Source organism: Triticum aestivum, chromosome 1B (assembly GCF_018294505.1).
Source record: "Triticum aestivum cultivar Chinese Spring chromosome 1B, IWGSC CS RefSeq v2.1, whole genome shotgun sequence".
Classification (NCBI taxonomy): domain Eukaryota; kingdom Viridiplantae; phylum Streptophyta; class Magnoliopsida; order Poales; family Poaceae; genus Triticum; species Triticum aestivum.
The window spans coordinates 7,965,127-7,976,081 of record NC_057795.1 but is presented as its reverse complement, the minus strand read 5'-3'; the positions used below and the strand labels follow the sequence as shown (position 1 = coordinate 7,976,081).

The following is a 10,955-nucleotide window of genomic DNA, read 5'->3' as shown; positions in this document are numbered from 1 at the left end:
ACGTGTAAATAAAAAGAAATCAAGAAGTTCGCTTGCCCGTCTGATGCAGTGCGATTTTCGATCAAAGCAGTGCGGTTTTTTGGCGGATGAAGTTCACTCGCCGATTTGGGTGTCTCGAAAAACAGAGTGTCCGCATTTCGGTAAATTTAAAACTGCTTTTAAACCGTAATGAATTAGAGAGAGTGTTTTACATGAAAACGTTGCGTCTCATCGATATCTTTCCAACGGCATTTCATTTGAATCATTTCGACAAACAGTTTGTAAAAAAATCGCAAAAAACGGCCGCTGTCACTCATCGTCCGCCACACGATTTTCAAAATTAACTTAAAACCGTAAGGAATCTCAAAAACATTTCAACATATCCATAGCTTTTCAACGGTATATTACACGTCTCGTTTCGACAAACTTTTAAAAAACCGGAGCGAAAACAGTACTGAAAATTTGAATTTTTTTGAAAAACAGAATTCCGTGATTTAGTAAATTTGAAACTGCTCTTAAACCGCAACAAATTAGAGAAAATGAAAGATATGAAAAAGATGCGCCTCGACGATATCTTTCCAACGGTGTATCATTTGCTTCGTTCTGCGGAGCGGTTTAGAAGAAATCGTGAAAAAACGCTCGCTGTCACTCGTCGTGGGCACACCATTTTCAAAACTGCTCCTAAACCGTGTGGAATCTCGAAAAGTGTTCAACAGGTCGAACTTACGTCTAATCCATAGATTTTCAACGGTATATTACACGCCTCATTCCGATAAACGGTTAAAAACTAGAGCGAAATCAGTACCGAAGAAACAACGCGTGCAGTTTTTTCGACGAGAAGTTCACTCGTGTGAGTACTAGCAGCACACTTCGTTCAAAGAATGAGGTGCACTTGTGTTGAGCGTGCAGTGCGGAAGTGTTATCAGAATAGTTATTCTGCTAATATTAGCAGAATAGACTGGCTTTATATATATATATATATATATATATATATATATATATATATACTATTTTATTATTTTAAATATGTTCATATATTATTTCTAAGATATTTCAAAGCAAGTTACATGAAAACATTGCATATGAGCCTATAGTTTTTGTCATATTTGTGAAATACGTACATATTTGTACGTAAAAAAGAGCATACTGAAAAAATGATACATACTACCTAAAAACTATTATATATACTATCTAATCATTGTTATATACTACATACTGCACGTACATACTATCGGAGCTCGTCACCCCGCTTCTCTAGCAGGTGACCCTCGACGCCCAACCCGCCTCTCCTGCCTCTCCGGCTTCGGCGGTGGCCGTGGTCGTGACCACTCCGGTCTCCGCGCTCCCTCCCCAGACAGTGGCGTGCACCAGGCGGCCTCGGTCCTCCTTGACACCGGTGACTGCGTCTCGCCGCAGCGCTCGCCTCGATGCAGCTCGCCGAGCCGATGCCTCGGTCCTTTCCGTCACTGAGCGTGCGGAGATCCGGGCGGCTGCCCGGAACCTCGAGTCAGGTGTGGATTCCGCCCTCCCCAGTTCTTCCAGTTGTTCCTTTTCCGCGCTTGAGGCCATTATCCGGATTGGGTCTGATCCCTGGCTTCTCTTCGTGCGATTATCCGGATTGGGTCTGATCACGTACCTCTCCTCCTCCCCTCTACGGACGAGCGCCCCCCCACCCCATCGCGGTTTCGGTTCAAGCTCTTCTGGCTTAACCAGGCCGGCTTTCCGGGATGCGGTTATTGCCCGATGGACTTCTGCTCGCGCTTCCCCTCACCTCTCCATGTCCGCTGTTGACTCGTGGCACTTCTGTACCAAGCTCGCCCACGAATTCATGAAGGGCTAGGGCGCTAACCTTGGTCGTGACCTCCGCGAGCGCAAAATGACTCTCCTGCTGGCTATTCAAGCCCTGGACGCCCGAGCCGATACCTCCGGAATCTCCCCGGATGACTGGATGCTGAGATATGATCTTGAGGATCAACTCTCAAGCATCTACACAGATGAGGAGGCCTACTAGAGGTTGTGTGGTACCCAAAGATGGGTGCTCCGTGGCGACGCAAACACTGCATATTTCCAGGCGGTTGCGAATGGCCGGCGTAGGCGAAACTCCATTCACTGCTTGTGGGAGGGAGATTCGCCCCTTGTTCACCCCGCGGCCATCCGGGCCCATGTCGACGGCTTTTAGAAAGCCCTCTTTACCCCCACCCCTCGGGGTGGGGCTAGTCTCGCCCCCGATACTTGGTCAGGTGTGCAGTTGGTATCCGCTGAGGCCAATGCGGCTCTAGTTGCCCCCTTCGCCTAGGATGAGGTCCTCGCGGCTATTAAGGGGATGAACCCCTCCTCGGCCCCGGGCCCGGATGGCCTTCCCGTTACGTTCTTCAAAACGTTCTGGAAGTCCATCAAGCCGGAGGTCATGGCCCTATTCGAGGAGTTCTATTCAGGCGCTTTGGATCTTGGACGCCTGAACTACGGGATCATTACCCTCATCCCCAAGGTTCCGGGTACTTCTGATATCCGTCAGTTCCGTCCCATCACAGTGATTAATGTGATATTCCGGATCCTGGCCAAGGGGTACGCCAATAGGGTGACCCTGCTAGCTGACTCGATCACTCACCCGAACCAATCGGCCTTCATTCAAGGCCGGTTTATTTTGGATGGAGTGTTGGTCTTCCACGAAGTCCTTCATGAAGTCCGGGTGAAGCACCATTGTGCGGTCTTCTTGAAGCTTGACTTCCATAAAGCGTATGATACTGTCCACTGACCCTTCTTGTGGGAAGTGCTGCTCCGTAAGGCCTTTGACGACCGATGGGTGACTCGCATTATGCAATTGGTCTCCTGCGGTCGGACCGCAGTGAACATCAACGGTGAGATTGGGCCATACTTCCCCACCCTCTGTGGGGTTCGTCAGGGTGACCCGTTCTCGCCGTTCCTATTCAACATGGTGGTGGATGCCCTGGCCGCTATCCTCGACAAGGCCAAGGATGCCGGCCATATTCACGGCATTGTTCCCCACCTAGTCGGAGGGGGAGGGGTCTCCCTCCTTCAACATGCGGATGATACCATTGTAATGGTGGAGGGGTCTGCTCAGGACGTAGCTAACCTGAAGTTTCTCCTCCTGTGCTTCCAACAGATGTCGGGCCTAACGATTAACTTCGATAAGAGCAAAGTGATGGTTCTTGGCTACACCCCGGTGGAAGCTCAAGCTATCACGGACCGACTAAATTGTCGGCTGGGTTCTTTCCCCACGACTTACCTGGGGATCCCCATTAGTGATTTGCGCCCCACCGTGGCGGACCTTCGCCCCACGGTGACCCGTATGCAACATCGCATTGAGCCTTGGAAAGGGCGCTGGTTGTCGAAGGTTGCTCGTGCGATCCTCATCAACTCCTCACTCGCCAGCCTTCTATGGTTCCTCATGAGCTTCTATAGCCTTCATGAGACGCTCCATAAGGAAATTGCTAAGTACCACTCCAGATTCTTCTGGGCTGGCGAGGATGACAAGCAAAAGTAACACAAGGTGAGCGGGTCGGACATATGCAAACCCAAGGACCAGGGTGGTCTGGGGATTTTGTCCTCCCGGCGCATGAACATTGCCCTCCTGACCCGTTGGCTATGGCGCATTGCTAATGGCGACGTAGGCCTTTGGCTCACCATCATCTAGAACAAGTACCTCCATGGACAACCTCTTGCATTCTGTCAGCGATCGGGCGGCTCCCAATTTTGGCAGGCCGTCATCCAGGTGCTCCCTGTGCTCCGCATTGGCACTTCCATCTCGGTAGGTACTGGGTCCGAGACCCTGTTCTGGTTTGATCGGTGGATTGGTGACATCCCTTTGGCCGCTCGTTTTCCCGAGCTATTCGCCAGTGCTGTTGACCCTTAGGTCTCTGTCGAGTCGAACCTTATTGACTTAGGGCGCCTCGCTTTTCGCCGCCCCTTTGGCCCGCCCGAAGTAGCTTCCTGGGATGCCCTCCTCCAGAACATCGGCCTTCCCCGGATGAGCGTCAACGACACCTCGGACGCCATTTCTTGGCGTCTGGAGTCTTCCGGTTGCTTCTCCACCAAATCCCTGTACGCAGCCATCGCCCCCTCGCCCGCCCCGAGCCCTTCAGTCTGATCTGGGACATACGTTTGCCCCTGAAAATCAGGATCTTCCTGTGGCAATGGATTCGTGGCCGCCTCCCTTCCAGAGTAGAGGTCCTCAAGCGTAATGGACCGGGAGATGGGCTTTGCCCCCTGTGCAGCACGGTGGAAGATGCTAATCACATCTTCTCCACATGCTCCATGTCCCAGTTTCTTTGGTCCAGTTTCCGAGAGACGGTTGGCGGCCAGTGGTGCAATTCCAACTTCCCTGACCTTCTCGCAAAGATCCATGCCTCCCCCCCCCCCGCTACCGTCATATCAGATGGCTCTGCGTTAGGATCCTCGCCTGGACGCTTTGGACTGTTCGCAATAAGCTTGTCATCCAAAAGGTGCCTCTTAGACGCGCTACTGACGCCATTTTTAAAATGTGTGGGTACTTGCAGTTTTGGCGGCCGCTTAGCCACCCTCAGGATCGGGACGTCATCAACACCCTCCTCGCCGACCTTCGATCGCTCGCCTTTGGCTTCGCGCCTCCGCTACCTCCGCCCCCCCCCCCTTAGCCCGACTAGATGCTACTTTGCACCCAGTGTGTGTCCTTTTCTGTGTTCTCAGGGCTTGTTGAGCTGTGCCCTCGGCATTAATCCTTTTGGATCCTGTGTGTACTGAGACTTTTGTGTTTGTGCGTGTGTGTGAACCTATGTGGAATGTTGGCTTGGGCAGTTGCTTTATAATATAAAGCGGGACGAAAGCCTTTTTCGGTAAAAACACATGAATAACCAAAAAAGAGCAAGCAACTTAATCAACCATGTTTTTTCATTAGTGCCGATCTTGAGCTCATAATAATACTAGATGAATGCCCCATGCGTTGCTGCAAGAATTTGTACGAAACAAAAATTGTGTGAACTAATCAACTCAGCTAGTGTCTTTAGATCTCATTGCGTAGCAAGATAATTTGGTTACCAATCTAAGCAAAATCTGCACATACTCAGTTTTCTTCCATGGAGAGGAGCTGCATGCATGCGATTAAAACACACTCTAGGTGTGAGTTGCTGCATGTTCCCGGTGGAGCTGCTCTCCACGTGTAGATCAGATGGCTAATATAGACTGATCTAGTATATCCAATGGCTAAATTAATTTTGATGGTGTGGCTCAAGGAGAAGGCAGAGAAATCCTAATAGTGGGGGCTAGCTATTTAGATATAGTAGATTGGAATAAGTCCGGATCTGAAACTTTTCCAATCAAAGTCGCACAAGTGCACAAAGAGCGCCAGCAAGAACATGGAGTTTGGTGTCAGATCATACAGATGGAGCCCATAGAACACCAACATAGGGTGAATGCAGGTTAAAGCGAAAAGTTTACCCCACAAGAAGGGGTTGGTCAGTGGAACCACCGGAGTCAAGTCCCTTGGGCATGGGAAGGGCATTCCAAGGAGAGAATGACGCCGCTGGCCGATATCCCTTCCTCAACAGCAGGATGATTGACTCTAGGTTTGCTTTCTACATTGGGGAACCACTAATGGGAGGAGCAAAGGATTGCCGCAGCACAGCCCGATGAACGTTCACCACTATTCACCGGTCTGTTCGTACGCTGCTGTTTGTACGCTGTTCGTACGCTGTCCCAACGAATCAGGTAACGTATGCCGATGGTGGAACCGCTAATGACGCCGCTGTTCGTACGCTGTTCCAACGAATCAGGTAACTATGTCTGCAATACTGGATTTTAGTTTTGGTTCGTTTAAGAAAAAAATGGATTTTGCTTGTGATTCATTCAAGCAAGAAAGGATTTTTCTCTTGGCTCGTTCAAGAGCAGATCCTAATCATATACACATGTCATCATTGTCTTCTACATTAATTCTGCAGTGCACTTGTGTTGTGCGTGAGGGTTCCAATGGCGGAGCTGGTGGTCACCATGGCGATCCTCCCACTGGTGGCCATGCTCAGGGACAAGGCGTCCAGCTACCTCCTCGGCCAGTACAATGTGATGGAGGGAATGGAGAAGCAGCACAGGATTCTCAAACGCAGGCTTCCTATCATCCTCGACGTCATCACAGACGCCGAGGAGCAGGCTGCATCACACAGAGAAGGAGCTAAGGCCTGGCTCCAGGAGCTCAAGACAGTGGCCTATGAGGCAAATGAAGTCTTTGATGAGTTCAAGTATGAGGCGCTCCGCCGTGAAGCGAAGAAGAATGGACAGTACAAAAAACATGGACTCGATGTGATAAAACTCTTCCCTACTCACAACCATGTTGTGTTTCGTCACAGAATGGGTAGCAAGCTTTGCAAGATTCTCGAGGATATCAATGTTCTCATTGCGGAGATGCATGACTTTGGGTTGAGGCAGACGTTCTTGGTGTCTAATCAGTTGAGGCAGACACCAGAGTCCAAGGAGTGGAGGCACACTGATTATGTCATCATCGACCCACAAGAAATTGCCAGCAGATCCAGACACGAAGATAAGAAGAATATTGTCGGTAAACTACTTGGTGAAGCTAGCAATGCAGATCTCACAGTAGTTCCCATCGTCGGAATGGGGGGCCTTGGCAAGACCACATTAGCACAGCTCATATACAATGAACCTGAAATTCAGAAGCATTTTCCGTTGCAGCTCTGGGTCTGCGTCTCTGATACCTTCGATGTGAATTCGGTGGCTAAGAGTATAGTTGAAGCATCCCCCAAGAAAGATCATGATACAGACAAACCACCACTGGATAGACTTCAAAAACTGGTCAGCGAACAGAGGTATCTCCTTGTATTGGATGATGTCTGGAACAGGGAGGTCCATAAGTGGGAAAGGCTAAAGGCTTGTCTTCAGCATGGCGGCATGGGTAGTGCAGTGTTGACAACAACCCGTGATAAACAAGTTGCTGAAATTACGGGTGCAGATAGAACCTACAATCTCAATGTTTTGAAGGATAACTTCATTAAGAAAATTATTCTTACTAGAGCATTCAGTTTACAGAATGAAAAGCATCCCGAGCTACACGAGATGGTTGGTGAGATTGTGAACAGATGTCATGGCAATCCTTTAGCTGCAACTGCACTGGGATCTCTACTTCATACCGAGACCAGCGTGAAAGAGTGGAAGGATGTATCATCTAGAAGTAGCATTTGCATCGAGGAAACTGGAATTTTGCCAATACTAATGCTTAGTTAGAACGAGTTGCCATCACACCTGAAGGAGTGCTTTGCTTTCTGTGCTCTGTTTCCCAAAAATTACCAGATTGATGTGGAGAAGTTGATCCATCTATGGATTGCAAATGGCTTGATCCCAGAACACAAAGAAGATAGTCTTGAAACCATTAGAAAACATATTTTCAATGAGCTGGCCTCAAGGTCATTCTTTCTGGACATAGAGGAAAGTATAGACATCTATGGTATTATTCAACTACATGTAAAATCCATGATCTTATGCATGCTATCACAATGTCTGTTATGAAGAAGCTATCTGTTTTTGCAACCGACGAACCAAGTCAAATCCAATGTCTTCCAGATACTACTCGGCATTTATTTTTGTCACGTGACGAAGCAGAAGGTAGATTCTTCTCACGTGAGGAAACAAAAGGTATTTTGAATGAGTCTCTGCACAAAAGATCCCCTGTTATCCGAACACTAATATGTGATAGTTTTTCGGGAAGCTCATTGAAGCATCTGTCAAATTACAAGTCTTTGCGTGTCTTGAAGCTCCATATAGGGAGAGAATCCTTTCTACCAAAACCGAAGTATTTGCGTTACCTAAGGTACCTTGATCTCTCCAACAGTTATATCAAAGCACGTCCTGAAGATATAAGTATTTTGTATAACCTTCAAATGTTGGACCTTTCCAACTGCTTTCATCTTGGTCGACTCCCAAGGCAAATGAAGTATATGACTTCCTTGCGTCACCTCTACACTCATGGATGTCCGAAGTTGGAGAGCATGCCTCCAGAACTCGGAAACCTCACTAAGCTGCAGACACTTACATGTTTTGTAGCAGTAGTTACTAGCCCTGATTGTAGTGATGTTGCAGAGCTGCTTTATTCAAACCTTTGTGGTCAGCTAGAGGTATGTCAGGTAGAGAATGTTATAGACGCAGAGGCAAAAGTGCTAAACCTTGGAAACAAGAAGGATCTCAGAGAACTGACACTCAGATGGAATTCTGTTTGTGACAGCAAGGTGCTCGACAATTTCAAACCACATGGTGGGCTGCAGGTTCTGAAGATATATTCCTATGGAGGAAAGTGCATGGGTATGTTGCAAAACATGGTTGAGATCCATCTTTTTCGTTGTGAAATATTGCAATGTTTGTTCAGATGTGATACATTCTTCACTTTTCCAAAACTGAAGGTGCTTATGCTAGAAGATTTGTTTGGTTTTGAGAGATGGTAGGAAATAGATGAGAGGCAAGAAGAACAGAGAATATTTCCTGTGCTTGAGAAGTTGTTTATTAGTAATTGTGGAAAGTTGGTAGCATTACCTGAAGCACCATTGTTGCAAGGACCTTGTGATGAAGGTTGTTATACATTGGCACGCTCAGCATTTCCTGCCCTAAAGGTGCTCAAAATGAAGAACTTGGAGAGCTTTTAGAGATGGGATGCAGTCAAAGAGACTCAAGGTGAACACATAGTGTTTCCTTGGCTAGAGGAACTATCAATTGAGAAATGTTCAAAGCTGACAGCATTACCTGAAGCACCATTGCTTCAAGAACCATGTAGTGGAGGTGGTTATAGATTGGTACGCTCAGCGTTTCCTACCTTCAAGGTGCTCAAAATGAAAGACTTGGAGAGCTTTCAGAGGTGGGATGGAGTCGAAGGGACATTGTTTCCTCAGCTTGAGAAACTGTCAATTCAGAAGTGCCCAAAGATGATAGATTTACCTCAAGCACCAAAACTCATTGTGTTGGAAGTTGAAGATGGCAAGCAAGAGATCTTTCATTTTGTAGACAGATATTTGTCTTCATTGACAAATCTGATTCTGAAGCTAGAAAACATAGAAACAACATCAGAAGTTGAGTGCACTTCAATTGTACCAGTGGACATCAAGGAGAGAAGGAACCAGGACTCCCCTCTTACAGCTATGCAGCTAAGATGTTGCAACTCATTCTTTGGAGTAGGTGCACTAGAGTCGTGGGACTATTTTGTGCATCTTGAAGAGTTGGAAATTAATAGTTGCGATGTGCTCATCTACTGGACAGAGAAAGTGTTTGACAGGTTGGTATCCTTGAGGAGATTAGTGATTAAAAATTGCAAAAATCTGATTGGATACACACAAGCTCCTCTTGAGCCATTGGCGTCCGAAAGGAGTCAGCACCTGAGAGGTCTGGAGTTTCTTAGATTACAATTTTGTGCAAGTTTGGTCGAGATGTTCAATGTCCCGACATCACTCAAGAGCATTTCTATTTGGGACTGCCCGAAGCTTGAGTACATATTTTGCAAGCAGCAGGGCATGTCAGAGTTGGTCCAAGGATCTTCTTGCAGTGAGGAAATCATGCCTGCAGCTGTATCAGAGTTGCCATCCTCACCCATGAATCAGTTTTATCCATGCCTAGAAGATCTAACTTTAATAAGATGTGGAAGCTTACCAGCGGTTCTAAATCTGCCTGCATCCTTAAAGACCTTAGGAATTGATGGCTGCAGTAGTATTCAAGTCCTATCATGCCAGCTGGGTGGGCTCTAGAAACCAGAAGTCACTACCTCCATAAGCAGAAGTCCTATCATGCCAGAGCCACCATCTCGAATCTCTAGTAACATGGGACTGTGCTGGCATGTTGGCTGGGACTCTCTGTCTGCCTGTACCCCTCAAGAGACTAGACATTATCGGCAACTGTGGGCTGACACCGCTGGAGTGTCTGTCAGGAGAACACAACCCATCGCTGGAAGCCCTTGATCTTGAAAGATGCGGTACCCTGGCATTCCTGCCAAATGAGCCACAAGTATACATGTCTCTCTTGTTTCTTGAAATTAGAGGTTGCCCTGCTATAAAGAAGCTCCCTAGATGCCTGCATCAGCAACTGGGAAGCATCAACTACAAACGACTAGATGCCTGTTATGAAGGTATGCTTGCAGCATGTCCAGATGCAGTCATCCATTCCATTAAATCTACCACACCAGCATGTGTGTACAAGTTTGTTCTCCATTATTTTACTATCATACGTCATAAATTTTTATGTTACATTAGTTAGTACGTGTTTGTTCTGATGCCATTTGCGATATGTGCAGTGATGGCACTTAAACCAAAGGCATGGAAGTTGATGCCAAGGCTAGTCCATGAGTGGAGGAAGGCCGCTCGACAAGCCAGGGAGTGCCAGCAATCCGCCATGCAGGAGTAAACAGGTCGGAAACCAAATAGAAACGGCATGGATTTTGATTCCTCTGAACAATGTACAAATCATGTCGTCACTGTGATCAATCGGCTTTGTTGAGCTTTGGCCTCTACCTTGTTGAGATATTTGTAATGTGAATCAAACGAATCTTCCCATTGTGCGATGTGCGGAAACATCTTAACCTCGGTGCGAGGGGACGTGCTGCATGTTATAGGCAGGGGCGCAATAACCCTGAGGCACATACAGTTGAGATCTTTACAGAAGACTTGGAGAGGAAGAGATAGAATAGGTTACAAGAGATAAAGATAAACCAACTACCTAACTATCTCTACCAATATTCTTGGACTCCTGATGCGGCTCAATGAGATGGTGCGGCTTAGCCAAGGCAACGTGACAAGATGTTGTTTAACACCCTCCCGTAATCACAACTTTGAAGTCTTCAAAGCTTTTTGTAGGCAATGGTTTTGTGAATCCATCTGCAATTTGATCTCTGGAATGCACAAACTAAATGTCAAGTTGCTTCTTGGCAACTCTTTCTCGCACAAAGTGGAAATCTATTTCAATGTGCTTCGTTCTGGCATGAAAAACTGGATTAGCAGACAAGT

At 47.2% G+C, this 10,955-nt stretch overlaps 1 pseudogene; it reads left to right on the top strand.

The window, feature by feature from the left end:
- The first annotated feature begins 5,929 nt into the window (after positions 1 to 5,929).
- On the top strand, positions 5,930 to 10,356 carry LOC123083784 (putative disease resistance protein RGA3; annotated as a pseudogene).
- Positions 10,357 to 10,955: the final 599 nt, after the last annotated feature.